The sequence below is a fragment of the Ovis canadensis genome, chromosome 2 (assembly GCF_042477335.2).
Source record: "Ovis canadensis isolate MfBH-ARS-UI-01 breed Bighorn chromosome 2, ARS-UI_OviCan_v2, whole genome shotgun sequence".
Taxonomy (NCBI): domain Eukaryota; kingdom Metazoa; phylum Chordata; class Mammalia; order Artiodactyla; family Bovidae; genus Ovis; species Ovis canadensis.
Window position 1 is genome coordinate 14,776,742 of NC_091246.1, and position 25,384 is coordinate 14,802,125.

Here is a 25,384-nt window from a genome sequence, read left to right on the forward strand (position 1 = left end):
AACTCTCAAATAAAAGAATCTCAATTTAGTAGTTATAAACAGATAGCCATATCTGTATAATAGTTATTCGTAATCCTTAATATATCCTGGGTAATTAAGATGTTGTTGTAAGATATGCCTACATGCCAGTGTAGTTCATTAGAAATTATTCAGTTCTGTTCTTGAAAATTTCTCAGGATTAGTTTTGGAGGCAAAAGTATAATGATTTGGTGGGCTTCCCTGGTGGCTCAGAGGTTAAAGTGTCTGCCTGGAATGCGGGAGACCCGGGTTTGGTCCCTGGGTCGGGAAGATCCCTTGGAGAAGGAAATGGCAACCCACTCCAGTACTCTTGCCTGGAGAATCCCATGGAGGGAGGAGCTTGGTAGGCTACAGTCCATGGGGTCACAAAGAGTCAAACACGACTGAGCAACTTCACCTCACCTCACCTCCTAGTGGCTCTTTTTAAGTGTGCCCCTGAGCTTGATTGAGTGGGGCCTCTTTATAATGAGAAGGTGTGGGAATAAACCTGGTGCTTTTCTGTTGGATAATTTGTTGTATTCAAATCCTACTTGGAGTCAGGAATTATGATGATGGGGATGGGGAGATTATCCATTATTAAGAAGCTTATAGCTTAAGGGAGGCTATCAGCAGAAGTAACTCCTACCACCTATAAAACTGTAAAATGAGGTCACATTCCTTTCAGAACTTTTGCTATTGGCTTGAGCCTTTGTCAGCTTTGATGGCCAACCTGCATCTTCCTTGATGTGTTCTCAGTTGGTTCTTACAGTTCCTTTGGATACTGGTTTATGTGTGTAAATAAATAGATCCCTGCTGCTAAGTTGCTGCTAAGTCGCTTCAGTTGTGTCCGACTCTGTGCGACCCCGTGGACTGCAGCCTATCAGGCTCCTCCATCCATGGGATTTTCCAGACAAGAGTACTGGAGTGGGGTGCCATTGCCTTCTCCTAAATAGATCCCTAGTGTAGACCTATTGGGGCTTCCCAGGTGGCACCAGTGATAAAGAGCCTCTGTGCCAATGCAGGAGACTTAAGAGAGAAACGCAGGGAAGATTGGGAAGACCCCCTGGAGGAGGGCATGGCAACCCACTCAGTATTCTTGCCAGGGGAATCCTGTGGACAGCGGAGCCTGGTAGGCTACAGTCCGTGGGGTCTCAAAGAGTTGAACACCACTGAAGCAACTTAGCACACACTCACACATATAGACCCTTTATGAAACCCTTTGCCATGCTGTGGAGTTTCTCTTGTTGCCAGTCACTAGTCCATTGGGTATTGGCATCCTCAGCTGATTATATTTCCTCTTTATCATTTCATTTAAATACAGAGCAGGTTCTTTATTTATCACCACATACTTGAGCCTAGATGATAAATTTAGAACACAACTCTGTTGGAGGCTAAGGCTTATAGGAGGTAAGTACAAGCAATAAATATTCTAGAACTGCTGTTTCCAGTGTCTGTTTTCAAGCACTGTAGGTCCAGACTCATCCTCCCAAGGCCTCTGAATGATCATTCCCCATCCTAGCTATTTCAAAGAAACCATTTTACTTTATGGGAGTCTCTGTGACCTACAGTATATCCCTTTCACCAGAGTTTAGACCTCAGTTTATGAAGGTCCAGAGAAAAAGAAGAGTTTTATTCTTTCCCCTTGTCACTGACCAGTCTTGCAGCCTTAGTCCTTATATGTTATCCTTCTTTTGAGAATAATATACCACAAGGACACCCCTTCTTTTCAGATGAAATTCTGCCCCTGGGCCTATGATCTCCCAAATACCATCACATCAGAATGCAATATTTCATCGTCATTTCACAAAGCCTAGGTTGTTGTTCATCTTAAATAACATCTTATTATAGTTCAAAATGACATAAACATAGCCAATCTAATCTCAACCTCAGCTTAATGTAAAAACAGAGTCTTTTCCATTTTCTTGTAGTTTTTCAGATCTGTACTTCAAATATAATGTGTAAAAATTCTAGAAAACACACACACAGTTCCCCAAGAACAAGCAATGATATACAATCATAGAGAAGATGAAAACTAAAGAAATTTTTTTCTCTAAAGAAGCTACAAAGTCTGCAGAGATGCTGCTATCCTAAAAGAAATATCTGACATATATATCAAAGAGAATTCTTTACTTCTTTGTATAAACATTTACATTAAGATTAATGGTTACTTCATTTTTTCTCAAATATATATTGCTTTACATCTGGGTAATTAAAGGCCACACTGGATTCCTTTTTCAAGAACAAAGGACAAAGGATAGCATGACCCAAAGGTAAATTTAATTCTTTAGTTCCTAGCAGATAATAACTACTGAGAACTTCGAGATAGTTTTGTTTTTTCAGCATTAAGACCTATTTAAAAAATCTTTAGCATCCAGTTGAGTGAGAGCAACCTGTTACCTTAGAGCAGGTGTTGGCAAACATCTTCTGTAAAGGGACAGATCGCAAATATTTTAGATTTTCAGTTCATATAGTCTCTGTCACAACTACTCAATACTGCCACTAAGTCTCATGGTAGCCATAGAGAGATGTAAAGAAATGAAATGATCGTGGCTATGTGCAACTAAAGCTTCACTTCAGGCAGTCAGTTCAGTCGCTCAGTCATGTCCGACTCTTTGCGACCTCATGGACTGCTGCACGCCAGGCTTCTCTGTCCATCACCAACTCCTGGAGCTTGCTCAAATTCAAGTCCATTGATTCGTTCCTTTCTCCTCCGGCCTTCGATATTTCCCAGCATCAGGGTCTTTTCCAGTGAGTCAGTTCTTCGCATCAGGTGGCCAAAGGATTGGAGTTTCAGCTTCAGCATCAATCCTTCCAGTGAGTATTCGGGACTGATTTCCTTTAGAATTGACTGGTTGGATCTCTTTGCTGTCCAAGGGGCTCTCAAGAGTCCTCCAACACCACAGTTCAAAAGCATCAATTCTTTGGCACTCAGCTTTCTTTATAGTCCAACTCTCACATCCATACATGACTTCTGGAAAAAACATAGCTTTGATTAGATGGACCTTTGTTGGCAAAGTAATGTCTCTGCTTTTTAATATGCTGTTTAGGTTGGTCATAACATTTCTTCCAAGGAGCAAGTGTCTTTTAATTTCATGGCTGCAGTCATCATCTGCAGTGATTTTTGGAGCCCCCAAAAAAGTCTGTCACTGTTTCCATTGTTTCCCCATCTATTTGCCATGAAGTGATGGGGCAGGATGCCATGATCTTAGTTTTCTGAATGTTAAGTTTTAAGCCAACTTTTTCACTCTCCCCTTTCACTTTCATCAAGAGGCTCTTTAGTTCTTCCTTGCTTTCTGCCGTAAGGGTGGTGTCATCTGTGTATCTGAGGTTATTGATATTTCTGCCGGCAATTTTGATTCTAGCTTGTGCTTCATCCAGCCTGGCATTTCACATGATAAGTTTAAATAAGCAGGGTGACAATTTACAGCCTTGACGTACTCCTTTCCCTATTTGGAACCAGTCTGTTGTTCCATGTCCAGTTCTAACTGTTGCTTCTTGACCTGTATACTGGTTTCTCAGGAGGCAGGTCAGGTAGTCTGGTATTCCCATCTCTTGAAGAATTTTCCAGTTTGTTGTGATCCACATGGTCAAAGGCTTTGCCGTAGTCAGTTAAACAGAAGTAGATGTTTTTCTGGAACCTTCCTGCTTCTTTGATGAGCCAACGAATGTTGGCAATTTGATCTCTGGTTCCTGAGCTTCACTTAGGAACACTGAAATTTGAGTTTTATATAGTTTTTGCATATCTCAAAATAGTATTATTCCTTTTATTTTTAAAAAACAAGTTAAAAACACAAAGCCAGTCCTAACTTGCAGTTCATATATAAATAGGTGGCCAGTCATATCTGCACCACTTGTTTGGGTTTGCTGCCCCTTGCACTTGGGCCCTGTATTATATTATAAAATTATATCTCCACATTAAGTTTTATGGTAAGTATTAAAGTAAAGGAAAACACAGAGCACTGTGGGACCATGCAGAACCAATAAACTCAACTTGGAAGAATTTTTACCTTTTCAGACTTTGTGTGTGAATCTAAACACATCTAATTCCTTCCAAAAGCAGCCTGGAATCTTATGTGATTTCAGAGTGTTTTTCTCTTTGGAAAAAGACAACTTCCTACATGTCAAGAGAGGAAAAAACTTGGAAGGCTTCTGGCTATCCAGACTCAAATGTGAAAGACAATTTTGATGAACTAGGCAGAAATAAGGCAGAAGCATATGGTTTAAATTGTACTTAACAGAGACATGTGTTTCAATCCTGCCATTATGAGAAGTGTGACCAGTTTTATTCCTAATAGTTAGTGAGAAATCCTGGGGCTGGGCCCACAGAAACCTAGTGAATGGGTACAGGTGTGTGCAAAGGGACATTCTGACTGTGGATAACGTGTGTGTGTGTGTGTGTGTGTACGTATGTGCATGTCATGGTGTAATAACTAATCATTTGCCTTTGGTAAAATATTCTTCCTTCACTTCCACCTGCCAAAGCCCATTCTTTTAGTGAAGTTTAAATTGAATGTCATGTCCTCAGAAACCTGCCCCAATTTCCAGTCAGCCTTCCTGCTGTTCCATTCTCTTGTCAGAATTTGTCCTTTCTTTGTTGACTTTTACAAGTCCATCTTGAATGATAGCTAAATCTCACAAGATTGGGGCTCTTGAGGTAAGAGTAATTTATTTTCTCCTCTTTATAGTATCTTTGCCTCATCTCATACTTGTTACAGGATAGCAATAAAAGCAATTTGCTGAATGTGGCAAAGTGTCCTGAATGTATTATTGACCATGACTAAATGGTAATAGTTTAATTTTAGATACCTCATCTGTTCAGAAAGATGAGGTGTTTAATGACTTTTTTAAAAAAAATATTTGCATGTTTCCATGATTGAGGAGAGGGTCCCCCTTGGGCTCACAGAGACTCATTCTCTCATATGTCAGATTAAAGAGAACCCTGGATCATGGTTGTGTTAACTGTTCTTCCCTCTGGTAGATAGACACCAGCCTGTGTTTTTAACAGTAACTCATGTGCATGCCTACATTCCTGCCTAGCCTGAAATATGACTCACTAGGGCTCTGGCCAAAGTGCTGTCAAACTAAGCGCCCATTTCTGCGAATGTGGATTCAAGTTTGGGGTGGGAGATGGGGAGGCAGACAAGCTTCCAATGCAGGCTTTAGGTGCTGGCTGGCTAGGTGAACTTGGAGCAAGACCCTGAATCAAAGGTCATCTAGTCCAACTATTTCATTCTTCAAGTGGGAAGGCCAAGGCCCAAGGGGAATTGCCTGGCTCAGATTCACATGGCTTGTTACTGTGAGAGCTGGCTTTCAACTAGCCCCTCTGTTCCTAGTCTGAGATTCTTTAAATTTGCCCAGTTAATTAATTAATTGGCCAAACATCACTAAGACCTACCATCCATCAGGGATTCTGCTGGGCACTGGGGGACCCAGATGAATTAGACATCCTGCTCATTGTTTCAGATCCTGTGTTTCAGTGGAGGCAGAGTGTAGCTGCCATGGTGCAAGCTTGGGCTTCATGTAGACTTGAGTGTGAGCTCTCCTTCTGCCTTTTTCTGATTGTGGAAACTAGAAAAATGAAATGCATATGTCCACATCATAAAGCTCTTGTGCAGATTTAATGAAATAATTCATGTAAAACTTTTAACATAATGATTGCTACCTAGTAAGTGCCAATAATTTGTAGCTATTGATTACAATAATGAAGACACTCAACTCTTGGGCCAATAAGCTGTCTTAGTAACTTTATTTGAAAAGTACAGGTTGGAAGGCAAAATATTTGGGGAAAATTGACCTCAGAAAAGTAGTGCAGGATTAACTCCCTTGCCTCTTATAAGGTTGATTCTAATCTGTCTACTGAAAAGAAAAGTCACTTTCTACCTCTAGCTAGAACTGGATTGCGATGATTGGATGAAAAAGAATTTTGTCTGTGTGGAGATAGTTGTATTCACTGCATCCCTGGAAAGTTTAGGCTGCATGTAATTCCTGCCACGTTTGCATCTTACTTTTCACAGTGAGACATGATTTCTCTTACAAATAGAGGCCAGATTCACATTACCCAGCTGACTGCTGTCCCAGCCCTGCCTGATCTGGCCACCTCTGGGGCTCCCCCAGAGCCAGGCAAGGGCTCCAGGCTGCTCACTGCTGACTGGTTGGCAGAAGCAGGTCACTGCCTTAGAGGCACTTTTCCGATCTCGTTTATGGCTGGCATCCCATGGGGTGCAGTTCCCTCTGGTTTCATGTGGTGTTGCAATCGAAACTATTGAATCTCAAAATGGAATATAATTAAGGTCGGGTTAATAAAGTGTATTCCACTCATAGCCAGTAAAGGGTGTCATGTTTCTCCTTGCAGCTTTAGGCAAGGAAACTTAATCTCCAGCTTTGTCAGGGCAGACTGAATCACAGGTGTGTCATTGAGCGGAAAGCCTCTTGTTTTACTTGCTGTAGTTACTACACGGCCAGTCTCATCTTGGTGGATTTGTACTGAGCGCACAGAATCCAGCCCGTGGCTGGGCCTGAAGGAGAAGCCTTTGTGTAGGAGGAATTAGGGGACTTTCGCTCTCTGCTGGGTCCTGAAAGCAGTCCAGGAGAAGGTGCCTCTGAAGTACAGAAGTCCTTGGGAGTACAGGGATGAAAGACTGTGAACAAAAAAGGAGGCCTCAGAGTAGCTTCCAGTGACATCTTCTTAGTCTTGATCTTGTCTTTCTTGCTGATTTGAGTCCATCTCCTTTCATTTTTTCTTCCACTACTCAATTTCAGGATACATCATCACAGACTTCTCTGACCTCCCAAAGTAGAGATCGTTAATGCTTATTAGTGCTCCCTTAGTACTGGAAACAACTGTATCATCAAAATGTAACATTTAAGACCACTTACTCTGTTTATTATGGCCTACCTCTATGCTGAACCCATGTGTATATTATCCAACCTAGTCTTCTTGACAGCCCCCATGTTATACATGAGGGAACTAAGGCTCAAAGAATGTAAATTTCCCAGGGTCATGCTGTGAATTTATTTATTCATTATATGTTTATCCAACACCAGTTACATGCCAGGCCCTGGAAGACACATTCCCGAACAAACAGCCAAAAGATCCCTATCCTCATAGAATGTATATTCTGTGTGTGTGTGTGTGTGTGTGTGTGTGTGTGTGTGTGTGTGTGCATAACAAAATAAACAGGCAAATTATATAGTACGTTAGAAGATCAGTGCCATGGGAAAATGCAGATGTGAGACTATGCAGGAATTTGAACCCAGAGCTCGTTTACCCCTGGCATGTTCTTAACCACTCAGCTGTGTTGCCTGTGTATCTTGGATCTCCTTGTAATTACCTGTTTACTTCCAGACTCCCCCCTCCTAGACTGTACATTTCTCTAGGGCAGGTCCTTTCCTTAATTAGTTTCCTCTCCTGGCATACAGCTCAATGGCTGGCAGGGAGTCAGCATTCAATGAATGTTTGCCCAGTGTATGAATAAGAGAGTGACCATATGATGACACAAGAATCTACCAGAAAACAGTAATTTCCCAGGAGACTGGCCAGTCCTGGAGGCTGGGCTCTGCCACAAATGTGTCCTGTCACCCTAGGCAATTGTTGGAGCCCATAAAATCTGCAGAATGGGAAAAACACAATGACTGCTTTTGACTTCCTTATAGATATGTCATGAGAATTAATGAGACAGTGCATGCTCAGAGACTTAAGTTTCTTTGAAGAAAAGGACTCATGTGTTTCTGATGGTGTGCTCATTGTTCAAACTTCCAGCAAGGAACTGGCATGGTATTTTCAGAAGGGACTGGTCCCAGAGAAATAAATTTGTTTTACTGACAAGGTTTCACAGCAGGCTTTATGAGCTACCTCTTTCTGGCTGTGGGGCTTGGTGAGAGTTTGCTATCACTTGCAGCAACTGTGAAAATATTTGCCCCCTTTGTTAAAGGTGGGCTCTAAGTCAGCTCAAACGCAAATTTTCATGGACATTTCACTCCCATTGTGAAAGTAAAAGGCTATTTTCATTTGAGTGAAATCCCATTTGTTGGCTCTAGGAGGGCAGCTATTAGAATGCTTGTTGGCCAAGTGCCAAGTGTAAGTTACCAGGAAAAGTGGCTGTGGACCCATGTTCCCTAGGAGAGAAGGGCTCTGCCAGTGGATGGTAGATAAAAGAAATGGGAAATCCCAGAAATGTCAAATATAGCGTGAAAACTAAACAGGAAGGTTTGGTTTAATTTTCTTTTGTTGCTGACGAGTCAGCACCCCAAACCTGTCCAGTCACTCCCACAGATAGAATGCAAAGGAGGCCTACTTGGTATTTTCCTGTTCATCTGATGCTATGTCCTTAAGCATAATGAACTCAGTTAACAAAAAGCATTGCTAAGATTATATCTGACAGTACTAACTAGGTCAGCATTGTAGTATTTGCTTGATATGGACAATATGCCTTCTTAGGAGTGGAGACCCGTTTCCTGGTAGGGAAAATCCCCCAGTATTACTCATCAAGGTCAGGTAATAAGAGTTTGGATTTCTCTGGTGTCTCTTCTCTAAGAGTTCCAAGGTCTTTTTTCCACTTTACCTTGGTCACCTCTTTAGCTCTGTTGTAAAGGCAGAAGCAGGTGTTTTGGAGAAAGGAAAGCTGATGCAAATTTTACTAAGTTGACCCACTTCATGTTGATTTTGCTTGGGTCAAGATCAAGTCTCCTGCCTGATACAAAGTCATTAATCAACTTAGATTAGATGTTGAAGACATTATGCGCCAAGTAGGCTCATCCTGTGCTGTGCTGTGCTTAGTCACGTCTGACTGTTTATATATATGGTAGCTTATTTGATAAACATTATTATTGCTATATAGTAGCTTAAATAGATAATCCAAATTGACTAGTAATTTGCCATGCCATTACTTATGTACTAATTGTAGCCAAGTTCAGTGTCTTTGTCTACATCAAGATGCCTCTTTTTGGGACTTCCCTAGCGATCCAGTGGTTAAGACTCTGCACTTTCAATGCAGGAGGTGTGAGTTTGATACCTGGTCGTGGAACTAAGATCCCACATGCTGTAGGTCATTGCCAAAAAAAGAAAAAAGGATGCTTCCTCTTATCAGTAGAAAAAGAGAGTTGGCTCTGATTCTGGCAGGGCTATATTGTTGCCAAGGCCTGGAGACCTGGGTGCCTCAGGCAGCTACTATGGTATTTGCTTGTATCAATGTTTAAAATATGTATTCTCACCATTTATTTCACTGAGAGAGAAATTGATTTTTTATTAAATTAAGTTCCTTTCATGTTTAGATTTAAGATGGGGAATCCACTACATGCACTGATGCTAATATAACATTTTCATGTAGCTGGCATAGCTGTCCAGCTCACAGTTTTTCCATCACTTATAACTGGATTGTATAAGTCACTCACACACAAGAGGATTGGGGTAGCTTCCAAGAATATAGTTGCACAGTCTCATTCAGAGTTTAAAAATTGCTTTTCTTGGTTTGGTTTGCCTTTTGGCAAAAATTTTCCACTTTTCTATTTCTCATTCTCCCTTCAGCTTTTTTGTATGATTTACTGAACCAGGCAGCTTCTTGGGAAGCCTATTAAAGGGATTAACATTTAAATATTACACAAAATCATTTGCTGCCAGTAAATGGCATGACCCCAGGTGTGATTTGGTTTCAGATTTTCCTCTGGCTTCCAGGAACAAACAGTTGGCTGGCCTCTGACTTGGTGGCCTGACATCTATTGCATCAAGCAACCTCTGTCATAAAACTAATCAGCAGAGATAGGGTGACCCCAGTGAGCAGCAAATATAAACTTTCCAAATGAAGGTGCTTTCTGAGTCTCAGTGACAGCAGAATTCAGTTCGGTTTTGCCAGTTGTGAAAGTGGAAACCTGAGGTGACTGCTGGTCGTTTTTGATACAGTCCCATGAGGTTCAGGGCTTCCCTGGTGGCTCAGATGGTAAGAGCCTCTGCCTACAATGTGGGAGCCCTGGGCTCGATCCCTGGGTCAGGAAGATCCCCTGAAGAAGGAAATGGCAACCCATTCCAGTACCTTTGCCTGGAAAATTCCATGGATGGAGGAGACTGGTGGGCTACAGTTGATGGGGTCACAAAGATTTGGACATGACTGAGTGACTTCACCTTCACGATGTTTAAAATTTTGAGATGGATACTTCTATTTGTATCCTAAGAAAGATTTCACATTTTAAGATATCTTATCTGAAATAAGATAGGTTATTGCCTAACTCTGGCTAATGAGCACTGAGTGGAAGTGATACATGTCATTTCCGGCCAACCAGTTTAAAAGCAAAGGCAAGTCCCTTGCCCTATCCCATCCTTTGCTGAAGCCTGAAGCCATTTTTCAAGCTGGTGGTGTGACAACCCGATCGCTTGCTCCACTGCCAGACTAGGTCCCTGAATGACTAGACGAAGCTGAATACTTGGCTGACCTGCATTAGACGTGTCAATACCAAGAAGCCAAGAAGTGTCATATCCCTGAGATTTGGGGAATCTATTTGACATGCTGACTAATACAGTTGGTGTTCTGGGCAGCTACCTGGCTGGCCCACTCCTTTCTCTGATTGGATTTTGTGTCTCTTTTACGACTTAATCATGTTGTTGTTTAGTCATTAAGTCATGTCCAACTCTTTTGTGACCCCATGGACTATAGCCCGCCAGGCTCATCTGTCCAAGGGATTTCTCAGGCAAGAATACTGAAGTGGGTTGCTATTTCTTTCTCCAGAGGATCTTCCTGACCCAGGAATCAAACCTGTGTCTCCTGCATTGTCAGGTGGATTCTTTACCACTGAGCTTCCTGGGAAGCCAAATTCCATGTTCCTTTCTTCTTTATTTGTAAGCCTAATGTGCTTCATGGACAGTCCAGGTTTGCCTTGACTTGTATTGAACTCTTGGAAGGGATACTTCAAGAGTTCTGGACTGATGAGTGCTGTCAACAAGCCATATAGCACTCACTCAGTTTTGAGTTTTCAGGATAGGAAGCAGAGAAGGGAGTGAACGTTGGAAAAAGGAGTGGAAAGAAGAGAGACTAGGACACTGGGAATAATGAATGTTTTAAAAAGATTAGAATTGGGGGGAAATAGATACAAAGAGAACTAAGGTCTTCTTGCATTGTGGTCACTCATGAACACAATGAATAATGCCCTCTTTCTCCCTGCTAAAATCATTTGTCCAGTATGTACATGATAAGATTTGTTCCAGGCCAGATCCTGAGCTACACGGGAAGGACATATGCCTTGGCCTCCGGGAGCTGATATTTTGGTAGGGGAAGTATTCACAGAGCAGGGCATTTGCAGTTCATGGAAGCGGGACAGCAATATAGAAGCTGCAGGTGCGCTAGAGTGGGTGTGAGGATTTCAGGGTGGAGTGAAAGTTGCTGCCAGAGCGGTAATGTCTTTAGGGACTGACACAAGGCTTTGAGGTACAAGACCATTATCATAGCAGTGTCCCTAGACATTAGCAAGTTAACTTTCGTACTCAGTGTATTCTTACTTCTTACAGTAGTGGTGTAGGAACTAAATATCAGTGCCTGAATTTTTAAGATAGAACGATACCTTCCAGATATCGTATCAAAGAAGTAACAGTAAGAATTTGTCACTAATAATAACTACCAGTGTATTGAGGGCTAAGTGCAAAGCTTGTGCACTGTCTGTGCATTGTATCATCTCTTCCCACAAACATCTTATAAGGTTGGTGTTTATCTCTTTGTTATAATTTCAGAGACAAGGGAACTGAGCCTCAAAGAGATTATGTTAGTTGCCTAACGAAGAAAATGGTTGTGTTGGGTTTTGAATACTGTAGAGTTTGCTGCCATAGGCCATGCTTCTCTTCATTATGTTGTAATGAAAGCCTAGCAAGGAGAGGAAATTAATCCTTGAAGTACCTTGGTGAACATGAAAGAAAAGCAGATGGAACTTGTCTTGGAGCCACAGTGATCCCTGTGCCATGATAAAACCCCCTCTCCAGTAACCAGAGGGCTGTTACCACCGAGGGTCAGTGTTGGCTATGCAGGCAGGGCTATACAAGTTCTGACAAGTTATTTGTTTAGGGTTACTTTTCCAGATTAGCACATGTCCTCCAGATATGAGCACTTGTTCAGAGTGTCAGAATATTAACTTCTAACTTTGACAAATGGAGCTATAATAATTATAGTTTATTGACAGAATCAAGGGTATAGAATATTGTCTGAGTTGCTGTTGAGTTACAGAAACATACAGACCCTATTCCTTCTCTTCATTAACTTCTCTTCCACGAGGATTTCTTACCATGGATTAGTTTACATCTTTCTCCGTCATAACCCGGTTGTGTTCTACTTCCCTTGCTTTGAGTTGGAAGGTAAATCAAATTGGCTTGGAAGAGGGTGGCCTCTTCAGCTGTGGAGACTTCCTTAGTTCACTTTTGCAAGGACTGCAGGCTCTGAATGAGAACTTTACGTGTACCCCAGTGCACAGAGCTGAGGCAGAGTCTTGGGCAGCGTGAGAAGGAACTCAGAGGGGTTCCACAGCCTGAGCTGCACCTGGGATAGGCCATGTGGCTGGACTTGGAAAGCTGACCAAAAATTTTTCAGGAAGAGAAGATGGGAAAGACATTTCTCAGGAGGAGGGTGTGGCCTGCGTAAAGCATGGAAGTCTAAAGAATGACCTGAGTGTTCAGGGCAATAGTTAGCAGATTCTTGTGGCTGGGAGTCAGGATGCTTGTGGAGACTAGAAGCTTCTGGAGGCCAGAGGCTCTTCTCTTTGCATATCCAGCAAGGGCTGACCAGAGTGGATACTCAACCATAGTTTGTTGCATGAACGCATTGGTGGTTGGACAAATGAAGGAAAAAAGAAATCATGGAAAAAAAAAAAAAAGAAATCATGGGAAGAACTATGCCCTTCCCTACCTAAACCCCTTCCTTTAATCCGTACCCTGTTCGATCTTAGTGGGAGTGGGGCCACACTTGTCTTTGCTCTATATCTGTGGACTTTAGACTTATCTTTAAGAAAAGAGGACCTCTTCCTTCTCTTTCTCTCCTTTCAGTAGTTAATTCTGTTTAAAATGTTAGCATAATCCACCTGTCTTTTTTTCTGTTAGTTTCTTTGTTTCCGTATCTAGTATCTGGTTTTAGTGGAGAAAGATCTAGATTTGTAGTCAGAAGCCTTGGATTCTAACCTCAAGTTTACCCTTCTTGACTGGGTAAACATTTGTAACCCACTTGATGATTTGATGCCTCAATCATTTATAAAATGTGAATATTAACACTTACCTCATAGGAATGTTATTAGGCTCAAATGTACCAGGTGAGTGTTTCTCATTGTATGGGTCTACAGATTTTTGATAGAAAGTGAGGGACGCATCCATTTTTTGACTCTTTAAGTGTGGAAAGTTTAGGTTGGACAAAATAACATAAAATTCTCAAACTTTTGACGTGTTAAAATATCTTTTGATCACCAAAATGGGAAGATGGTGAGTGGAAAGTATAAAACGCAGTTTTGGGGGCACAGGTACTGTTTATTGCCTAGTTGATATCCCTTCTGTTGTCTTCTATAAGAACCCTGACTTGTTGTAGGATCAAATATACCCAGCTCCATTGCACCTGGTCTTTGGCAGTTCAGAACTTGGTACTGGAACTCCGTCCTCTCTGCTGGCACAGACTATAGATCAGAGGTGATGTTTGAGTGGGGTCTTGTGGGGTGGGTAGGAGCTTCCTCAAAACACAGAAGCAGAGGTAGGGAACTCTGTGCAGAAGGCCCAAACCACTCACCATGTCATGGTTCATGTGTGAGAAGGGCCCCGGTTTACTCAGACCTTTGTCCTGGGTCTGAGTAATGGAGCTTTGTGAAAGTCAGGGGTAGAGGGAAATGACATAAATCATTAGCTTCTTCTTTTCCAGCCCCAGCACACAGGATTGTGCCCTCTGATATAATTGCGTGCTGTATTTGGGGAAACAGGGTTTTCCCCAGGCCAACTTGAGACACACCCTAATCCTCCCTGCTCAAATGCACAGGGAGCAGCGGGGAGGAGCAGCTCTCCAACAATAGTGGAAGCTTTCTGCCTCTCAGACACTTGTAGGTGCTGCCCCTGGGAGGTAGGGGTGAGTAATCTCCCTGGGGAATAGGGCACTGTGAGCTCAAGCCTCGGGTTAGCAGCAGCAGCTACCCCGTCCACAGCCTTTGTTCCTGTGCCTAAAGGTGGAGAGCCTTGTCGAAAACTACCAATCCTGCAAGCAGCTGGGGATGACAGGTGCTCCTCAGAGACAGGTGCAAAGGCAAGGTTGTGCCAGACAGACCCCAAAGGCTACTGACACTTGGGTGGAAAAGGAAAGGCAAACTTGGGCACTCTAGAGCAAACTAAAGGAGGTTCACTCTGCTTCTGCAGGCGCACCCTTAGACTTCAGTCATCAGATCTATTTAAGAGGGAATTTGCTCCCCTCCTCCCAGTCTGGGTCAGGTGTCCTCCTCTGGGCTAATGCATACCTCAGTCCATGTTGTTACAAACACCTGCCCTGTTCTGCTAATCTCTTCACAAGACTCTGGGCTTGGGCCCCCTTCACACTGAGGGCTCATGCCTCAGTTTCCCCAGTACCTCATAAAAAAAAGTGCCCAGTGAATGTAGGAATACATTTAGTTTAAACAGCTCAGCAGCATTCAGGCCCAGTTTTCTAAGTTTAGCATCATCATCACCACTCTCCACATTCCTTTATTACTCAGCAATGACAATTTTAATTTTGAATCTATGACCAGCTGTCATACTGAAAAAAACACTGAAAAATTCATTGCAACACTATTTACAGTAGTGGAAGCAACCTAATTGTCCACTGACAGAGGAAGGCATAAAGAAGATGTGGTACGTACATACAGCGGAATATTACTCAGCCATAAAAAACGCAACACTGCTTTTTGCAGCAACATGGATGGACCTAGAGATTATCATACTAAGTGAAGTAAGTCAGACAGAGACAAATATATCACTTATATGTGGAATCTGAAAAAAAATGATACAAATGAAATTATTTACAAAACGGAAACGGACTCACAGACTTTGAAAACAAACATATGATTATCAAAGGGGAAAGGTAGAGGGAAGGGATAAATTTGGAGTTCAGGATTAACATATACATTCTATTATATATAAAATAGATTATCAACAAGGATCTACCATATAGCACAGGGAACTCTACTCAGTATTGTGTAATAACCTATATGGAAGAAGAATCTGAAAAATAATGAATATATGTACATGGATAGCAGTCACTTTGCTGTACACCTGAATCTAACATAACATTGTAAATCAACCTTAGTGAGTGAAAGTGAAGCCACTCAGTCGTGTCCGACTCTTTGCGACCCGTGGACTGTAGCCCACCAAGCTCCTCCGTCCATGGGATTCTCCAGGCAAGAGTACTGGAGTGGGTTGCCATTTCCTTCTCCAGGGGATCTTCCCGACCCAGGGATCAAACCCAGGTCTCCCACATTGCAGGCAGAAGCTTTAACCTCTGCACCACCAGGGAAGCCCTTAAATACAAAAATACAGTCTCTCAGAAAACCTCCTATGGAGACACAGAAATTTCAAGGGAGGAAAGGAAGCCAGGTTGAAAGAAGAAGGGGGAGGAGGTGGGAGAGGGGGGCAAAAGGGATGGCCTTACAGATGTCTCCTGCCACCTACAGATACCTAGGCATTATGGGACTTTTCCCTGGGCTTCCAGAGAAGGGAGGACTGGAACTCAGCCCTACCAGAAATCAGACCAGACCAGAACCAGAATTCGAGTTCTTTGCCAAGAGGAAGTGATCAGTCTCCAATCCTCAGCTCAGGCTGAGGGCCCTTCGACCAGATTCCTGCATCCAGGACTGGGGGACTACTGCAATATAAAATACAAACTAAAAAAAGACTAGTTCCTTCTTTACTTATGATAAACCAGAGGCCACCCTATTGTTTATGTCTGTCATGCCCCGAATTGGAGAAGGTATACAGTTGACAAAGGCATTTTACACACAGGTTTCCAAAGTGGTTCTCGATACCCTTAGGTCAAGAAGAAGCTGCCATTCTGTTTGGAGGCAAGGAACCTGAGGCTTACGGAGACTGGTGACCTGCCCTGGTCAACACTGTGGGTGTGTGGACAGCTGAAACTTGGTTCCCCTTCTCCTAAGGCTCCACTCAGTAGACCTTCTGCTCCATTTGCTGCCTCACCCAAGTCAAGTGGTTATTGTATAATTACTCCTTTAATAATAAAGGTGACTAATTACCAGGTTTCTCTGCCTTGGTGGTTTGAATTCTTTAATAGGCAAATAAGATGCTTTACAGAAATGCACAAGAAAGAGAATTAATGCTGCTCTTTAAACTAAAATAAAGTGGTTATTATAATAATGGTGGTGATATGGTCAGGATTTCTTCCACTTCCTCACCAACGTTTGATGTCTCACTGTTTGTACATTTTCGGATGTTCTTCCTAAGCCCTCCCATGTTAGGTAACACTGCTTACAGCTTTGGAATCTCAGTGAGAGGATATGGTATGAAAATAAAGTTCAAAGTATTTTCTTCTCAAAATTTAGAAGATTGGGAGGGGGAAAAGATCAAATACTTGAGTAAACACAGCAGAGAAGAACAGTTCTAACGCATTATAATTCTGGAATTTTTTTTCTTTTAACATTTGTCAGATTCCTCATTTCATGCTCATGCTTGTTACTCAACATTATTGCCTCTGAATGTCCTGATCACATGCTGAAACCAACCTGACCACCCAGCACGAAATTTTTACCTAGGATTCAAGAGATGAGATGAAGCCTCTTTCAGAGCTCCCTGCCAGTGTCTGCACTGGCTTCAGGGTAAGAGATCTGGAAGAAGTTAAACTTTTTCCACTTTTATTCAGCTTAAAGAGTTAGCCCCTGTCTTCATCCCAAGGGACCCTAATGAGAAACTTTAGAGATTGCCTCTGATGCTATTTTCTTTGTGCTGTTTTCTGGGTGAAACCAGGGATAAGCCCTTTCTATGACCCATAGAAGCTGTGTAGAGTTCTCCCATTCCTCAGGACTCTGAACTGTCAGCTGCTGAGTGAGAGCTGTAAGGAATATGCAAGTTGAAGTCATTTCTACTCTCAAGCCTGGACTTCCCCTCAAGGAGAGGAGAAAGAAGTCCTCTTGGGCCATTCACTGGCAGCCCTCTTCCCATGGGTGGCCTCCTGTGGGAAGGCCCACATGGTGAACCCCACCATGAAGCTGAAGCTGGCATTCCCTCTCCAGACCTCTCTGGCTGTCCAGGGGATGCATCAGCTGCTGAGCACAGTGTGCTCTGGGAACCCTCCCAACAGTTTTGATCCCAAACCCTATGTGTTTTTGGATTGCATTGCAGTGAAAGTAGCAGAATAATGTCAAGGAGACCCAAAGCATTCAGGGAAATGGGAATCCTTTATCGCATGGAACCAAGGGCAAGGAACCTTGGGGCTTAGAGAAGCCTTGATGGCTGTCCAATCCAGCCCCCCATGGCCCCCCACATTGCATCTGGCAAGCACACCTCTACAGACAGGGAGTGTCCTGCTTCACCTCTCCTTTCCCACTCATCCCATCCCATCCCACCCAGAAGCATCCTGGCTCTCTGAACGTGGAATGTGGATCACACCATTAATTGTGGATAGAACTGAATTTGGGTTACATATAAGAAATATCAGAAAAATATCTACCCTCTCCCAAAAGTCTGACACCCCATTATTCCCAACTCCTTTGATACCTTTTATTGAATATAACTGACTTGGTAGAAAATTCAGTGATCTGTCTCCAGGGGCTTTTTGAGTATGCTCTCGGTTCCTACTGGGAACCTCTCCCCAGGTAAGAACCACAGACAGAGTTATAAATTTCTTTACTTTAGACCCCCAAGGCCTTTCATTCACAATTCCCCAGTCTGCTTTGCCCTGGAATCTGCGCTGTCTTCCTGACAAGCACCTCCTGTGTGCATGCAGGGCTGGGACTGGAGGTAATGGTTAAAGGAGTAGTGTTTGCGCCATCCCTTTCTCCGTACAGAGCAATTTCTCAGCGCCTGGACACTATTGCCCTTCCTGACCTGACTGCAACCACACAGTGGGTTCACTGGGCTATTGGCTCTGCTCCTTGATGCCCTGCCTCTGAGAGGGAGATGATTCTTTCTGACCCTTTTCTTTGTCTCAGGTGTTCTCGCAGGGAGCAGGAGAGTGTGTGTCGGGGTGGTGGGGGAGGTGATAGCAAGGCTCCATGTCTGATCCTCTCAAGCATTCAGTATAGTGCTCAACACACGGTATATGCTCAGTAAATTTTTACTGAGTGAATAAATGAATAAGTAATAAGTGATTGATGTTGACTCAGAGGAAGCTGTATTCCCTCTCCAGTCTCTCTGGGTACTTGCTCATCGTCTGATGGGGACCAGGTATGAAAGAAGAGCTCTTCTTCCTCAGCAGGGAAGAGGAGATGAGAGTTTTTGAACACCTTCTATGTGTTAGGAACTTTATATATCAGTCAGTCAGTTCAGTCGCTCAGTTGTGTCTGACTCTTTGTGACCCCATGAACCACAGCACGCCAGGCCTCCCTGTCCATCACCAACTCCTGGAGTTCACCCAAACTCATGTCCATCGAGTCAGTGATGCCATCCAACCATCTTATCCTCTGTCGTCCCCTTCTCCTGCCCCCAATCCCTCCCAGCATCAGGGTCTTTTCAAATGAGTCAGCTCTTCACATCAGGTTGCCAAAGTGTTGGAGTCTCAGCTTTAACATCAGTCCTTCCAATGAACCTCCAGGACTGATCTCCTTTAGGATGGACTGGTTGGATCTCCTTGCAGTCCAAGGGACTCTCAAGAGTCTTCTCCAACACCACAGTTCAAAAGCATCTATTCTTTGGCACTCGGCTTTCTTTATAATCCAACTCTCACAGCCATACATGACTACTGGAAAAACCATAGCCTTGACTAGATGGACCTTTGTTGACAAAGTAATATCTTTGTTTATTAATATGCTGTCTAGGTTGGTCATAACTTTTCTTCCAAGGAGTAAGTATCTTTTAATTTCATGGCTGCAGTCACCATCTGCAGTGATTTGGGAGCCCCAAAAAACAAAGTTAGCCACTGTTTCCACTGTTTCCCCATCTATTTGCCATGAAGTGATGGGGCCAGATGCCATGATCTTCGTTTTCTGAATGTTGAGCTTTAAGCCAGCTTTTTCACTCTCCTCTTTCACTTTCGTCAAGAGGCTCCTTAGTTCTTTTTCACTTTCTGCCATAAGAGTGGTGTTATCTGCGTATCTGATGTTATTGATATTTCTCCTGGCAACCTTGATTCCAGCTTGTACTTCCTCCAGCCCAGCATTTTGCTTGATGTACTCTGCATGTAAGTTAAATAAGCAGAGTGACAATATACAGCCTTGACGTACTCCTTTTCATATTCCCTCAGAAAGTCCTCACAGCAACCCTTTGAAGCACGGATCCTCTGTCTTCATTTACAGAGGAGGAAACTGAGACTCTGATGGGCTCATCACTTGTTCAAGGACATAAAGCAGGTAAACAGCATGATAAGATTTAGAATATCTCAGTCTGTCTGGCTTCAAAGACTTGCTTGTCTTTACACTGCACCAAGTTGGCCTCTTGACAGGGTTGTGGTGAGAACTGGTTGGGCCTCTGCACCAGGCCCACAGCCTTATATTCACAGGTTTTCTCAGGACATGCACCTGAGTAGGCCTTTGGTGTCTGACCTTGAGCACCCACTTGGTACTAGGTCATCTTCTTGGGCCATTTAAAACATATGGAGGCCTGAGAGCTGCTGCTTACCATGGTCTCGGCAACGGATCATATGCTAGTCTACCAGGCATTCAGCTTGATTTCCCAGACTGGCTGGTGACCATGTGAATGTAGATAGGAATAGTCCCTGGAGAGGCCTATCGTCTGTGACTATAGGAGGCAGGCAGAGCATCTTCTGAATATTTCCAAGAACATCTGTCTTTCATGACTGAGTGATCTGGACACACTCCTTGCCTTTCTCATTTTCTCACTCCAGAGTGATTTGAAGGTCAAAGAGTTCTGGAAACATATTGGCCTGGTTTATCTGTGTGGGCTCAGGCCTCTTTGTGCTGGGATTCTTGGGCCTGTGAGTTGCGTCATTGAATCCTAAGAGTAGGGCCTGCAGGACCAGGCAGACTTGAGTTCAGATGCCCCAGAATGGTTCTAGGGCCAGTGCTTACTAGCTGCCTCAATGTCCTCTGAAAAATAGGGGTAAACATGCCTATTGAAGTATTGGAGTACATTAGATGCTAAATAAATACAATTATTACTGTTGTTGAATTGGAGCTGGAAAGTCCTTTAGATGTCAGCCTGTGATTTACCTAAAATGTTTTCCAGCTCACCCTTATATAGTATTTATGATGGCTATTATTGGTATTACTATTATTCCTATACATTATGGAAACAGGACGTCTTAAAAGAGGTTCAGTGAGTTACAATCTTACTTTTAGTGCAGAAGAGTGGAGTGGTAAAGACTGTCAGTTCTATTGCCCTTGAGCAAGTTGTCATCTCTGTGCCTCAGTTTCCTCACTTATCCCATTCCTCCCATGGGATGATTCTCCTCATGGGGTTATTTATAAGGATTGAGTTAACACCATAAAGCATTTGGAATAGGCAAAAAATGAGTGCTCAGTAGAGCCTTGGTTGGAAGGACACATGGCCAGTAAGCAAGGGATTGGGATTCAGAACCAATTCTGATTCCATACACCACCCACTTTCTGCTGCCCTGGACCATCCCTCACTTAAATGCTTCTTTCAAAGTGAAAGACTTTGGGCATGGTCCAGCCACAGCATGCCTCCTATTATTCACTTCCTCAACCCCTGACTCTCTACCTCTGCCCCTTCTCCCAACCCTCCTACTTTGTTTTTAATAGATGAGAAAATCCATAAAGGTTAAGTAACTAAATCTTAATCTCATTTGTGGCAACTCAGGATTACAATCTGAGGCTCCTGACTTCCAGACTTACTTTTTTAGTGAACTTAACCTAATATCTAGAAATTAAGGAAGGAATGAGATACACCCACACACAGAGTGAAATAGCATATCTTGAATTTCATTCCTCCCTCCAACTAACACTCATAACTCTTGTGATCAGTAATTCATTCCAACAGTTCTGAGTTCCATGTGTGATTCAACATAGATTAATAGTGGCAAGTAAACAGGATTTGGATTCTCCATGGGAAAAGCACTTCTTTAGAAGTTCTGCATGACTGAGCTGCCGCGCATGCTTCTTCTGGACAGTGCCTGGAATTCCAGATTACATTTGTTCAGTTCCGCATCCTCTTTTCCACCTCCCCAAGGGTAGGACCAGTGAAGGCTGGGGTGGTGAGATTCACATGTCAGACAGACGGAAGATGGTCCCATTGGCTCCCTGGAGGGTGTGCTGAGGAGGGCTGGCTCACATGCTGGAATTCCCAAATAAAAACAAACAAAAAAATCTATCATCACATTGGTGTAGAGTCCTTACTTTTCAAGAGTTGGATTTCCTGGCGCTTGTTTCCTCCTGCTGCAGCACAAACTGTTTCTGTAAGTGGGAGCTCCTAGTGCCAAGAGAAGATATATGGATCAGCTTGGGAAATAACTTTGGCATTCAAAGTGGCCCTGTAGCATTTAACCTTAGCCTACCTTTGCAGTTTACCTTGCATGACATTTGTTCATGCACCCTGTACTCCAGCCAAAGTGAATGGCTCATAATGTCCATGCCCTAGTGGCCTCCTTGCCTTGGTTCAGACAGGCCTCTTTCCCTGAAATATCTTCTTAGAAAGCCCAAGCTTGTCCTCTCTACTAGCCTGATCCTACCTGATCTTCAAGATATAGCTTACATGCTGCCTCTTAACATCCTGTCTGATCTCTGGAACAGATGCTTCTTCTATCCTCTCAAAGTCTTGTCTCATTATTCATTCAGCAAGTATTTATTGAGTTCCTCCCATGAATCCCTGGTGGCTCAGATGGTAAAGCATCTGTCTACAATGCAGGAGACCTGGGTTCAATCCCTGGGTCAGGAAGATCCACTGGAGAAGGAAATGGGAGTCCATTCCAGTACTATTGCCTGGAAAATCCCATGAACAGAAGAGCCTGGTAGGCTACAGTCCATGGGGTCGCAAAGAGTCAGACACGACTGAGCGACTTCGCTTACTTACTTAACTTACCCATGAACCAGGTACTGTTCTAGGTATTTGGGGTACCTCAGTGAACAAAGATCTCTGACTTTGGAGAGTTTACCTTATGGTATTTCCCTTAATTTATTGCTAATGCTGGACGTACATAGTCCTCCTGACAAATATTATGCCACTCAAGATCAAATTGATGTCATCATGTCTTATACCTCTGTGTATCCTTTCAGTGGCTTCTTATTGCTCTTGGTGTAAGCACATAAGTGCTGAACATTTTTCCTTAACCTTTTTTTCATCCAGCCTACTTCATATTATTTTCCTTCTGGTGTTCTCTATTCCTGCTTCCTTTTAGTCTCCTGTTTACTCTGCCACAGTGCCTTTACACATGCATTCCTTTGGAATGGAATTGTTTCCTCTCTACTTAGTTACCTTCAGATCTCAGCTGAAGCATTATTTCCCGAGGAGCACTTACTTGGCTTCCCTGACTAAATTAAATACCTTGATAGCACAGCAATTATATCACATTTGCCGGTTTACTTGTATCCATAACCGCTTCACTAATTTCTGTCTTCCATTTCAAATGGTAAGTAACTCGTAGGCAGAAGTGGTGTCTGTTTTTATTTATCATTAGCATTCCCAGTACTGAGTAGGGGAGTGATAAGTATTTGTTGAATGTATCAATGAATGAATACCCTTTAAATGTTGTATAGACAAATTATCCACAGTGTGCTCATACAATAGATAGTACATTGGACTTCTGTCCATAGTGGGCTCACTTGGAAGCACTCTGTTTTTCTATGCATTTTTGGTTGTTTGAACATCCGACCTGATTTGTGTTTCAGAAAACATAGCTGCCCTAACTGGAGCAATGCTCTGTGCATAGAGAAGGTGCTCAGTATATTTTTATGATTGCTAGTTGAATAAAGAAATGAATTCAAAGTGTAGTAGAATGAGGTAGTTAATGGGAGTGAGAATCACATATCAGTGGGAATTTTGTTGTAGCTAAAGCTGACAGTGATACGTCTACTAAGATATGGACGTGCCCATTTCAGAAAAGCTCATCAAAGGAGGCTTAGGCCTGCTGGAGGTCTGTTTATATTGTGTCAATGAGGGATAAAGTGGATCTCACTGGAATTGTCACTTAAGGCCTACAGAGTTTTACCTAAAGACCTCGACATCTATGTAGAAGACTAGTTCACATGAAGATAAAGCTTTCTTTTAAGTGAGAGAAAAGAGTAACATTGGGTAGTAATTCTTTCTTTTCATGTTATTTGCTTTCTAAAAAGAAATCAATAATTATATCTTAAGTTTACTAAATAAAGGAAAACAGTTGTCAGTTTTCAAAGTAAATTCAAATCTATTAGCTTATTTTTATTATTATAATGTTCCAGAGTGATATGATTGTTCCTTTTTTTTTTTTTTCCTCACAGATGAGGAAATTGAGTCTCAGAAATCCATGCCCAAGGACATGTGGCTGTTGTTTCAGCCAGGAATGTCTAGGTTATGCTGCAGTAATAAGAATTCCAAAACCTCTGAGTGCGATGGCGGTTTGTTTTCTTGCTCATGCTCTTTGTTGTCTGTGCTAGGAGACTCTGCACATGCCTCATTCCAACATACGATGTTTTCTCCTACCTCTGAGCCTTTCCACAGGTTGTTCCCTTTACCTGGAGTCCTCTTCCTTCTTCTCTATCTGGTAAACTTTTACTTGTTCTTCAAGATGTAGATGAAGCTTCACACTTTCTTCTTTTTTCTTTTCATTCGTTAGTAGCTGAACAAGTAGAAGGTTTATGTTTATTAGAACATTACGTTACCCCATTGTCTATACATCCAGAAGTATATGTACCTCCCTTCCCTCTTATTTACAGAGTCAAGCAATCTATGTTAGCAAGATACCGAGATAAAGGTAGCAAAATCTTGGGGAATTTTGGTTCCTAACGCAGGAGTGTATGTAAAAAAAAAGATGATCAGAAATCTATCTGCCATCCTTGGTCAAAGAGCCAAAAAGATTGCACTGTAGCATAGTAGACATCCTAAAAATTCTTTAGCCCAATTATTATTAGATAACCGGAATGCCTTTGATTTTCTATGCTATTGCTCACACTTATGAGTTATTTTTTAATTTAATTTTTTATTTTATATTGGAGTAGAGTTAATTTACAATTATTGTAGTAGTTTCAGGTGTACAGCAAATTGACTCAGTTATATATGTGTGTGTGTGTGTGTGTGTGTATACATATATCCATTCTTTTTCAAATTCTTTTTCCATGTGGGTTATTATAGAATATTGAGCAGAGTTCCCTGTGCTACACAATAGGTCCTTTTTGACTATTTATTTTCTATATAGTACTGTGTATATGTTAATCCCAGTGTCCTGATTTATCTGCCTGCCCCTCATTTCCCCTTTGATAACGATAGTGTGTTTTTTAAGTTTGTGAGTCTGTTTGTGTTTTGTAAATAATTTCACTTGTGTAATTTTTTTCTTGAAAATCTTCCCTGAACTGGGTGAAATGGTTCTGAGCTTGACATTCACAGAATTCTCTGGACTTATGCCATTGGATTATCTTGCCATTTTTCGTTTACTTGACCATCAACTTTGTGCCGCAAAGTAGGCTTTGTGCCGCAAAGTAGACTTTGTGCCTCTTGGAGGAAAGTACTGTGCCTTGATTATTTCTACATTCTCAGTGACATTCATGAAGCCTGACTCCAAACAAGTTCTAATTGAATGAAGAGTGACTTAAGCATGATTGAGGGAGTTTAGCTTGGGAAAAAGTTGAGAATGATGGGCTGTCCACTATAGTCATTTATACTGCAATTCTGGTATGGTGTTTAATTTTGAGAAAGTGGACCCTGTGAGGCATGTCAATTTAACTTACCTATAAACTGTATTCTAGATTAGTTGATCCATGTTAAAGCCATTGACTAAGATGTTTAAGACTCACCATTTAATCCTGATGAAAACCTAGCAAGTACAATTGTTTTTCAGTCATACAAAGTTTCTTGCTCCTGGCAATAATAGATCATCAAAACTAACCACATCTCAAGACCATTCCATCTAAATAAATTTGAATAAAATTTAACCTGTCAGTTTTCTCAAGAGTTAGTTGCATCTTTTTTTGTTGCTTTTGAATAGCTTGATATATTGTTGTTTTTTCTTTTCTCTCATAGCTCTGGACTTTGACAGATCTTCATTTATAATTTGGTAAGTCGCTTTGGTAATACACCTGTTGACTGATTAATTACAAAGACTGAAAATATGAACTTTCAGTCAGTGGGGAGCAGTGAGTTTTTAAATGAGTTTTC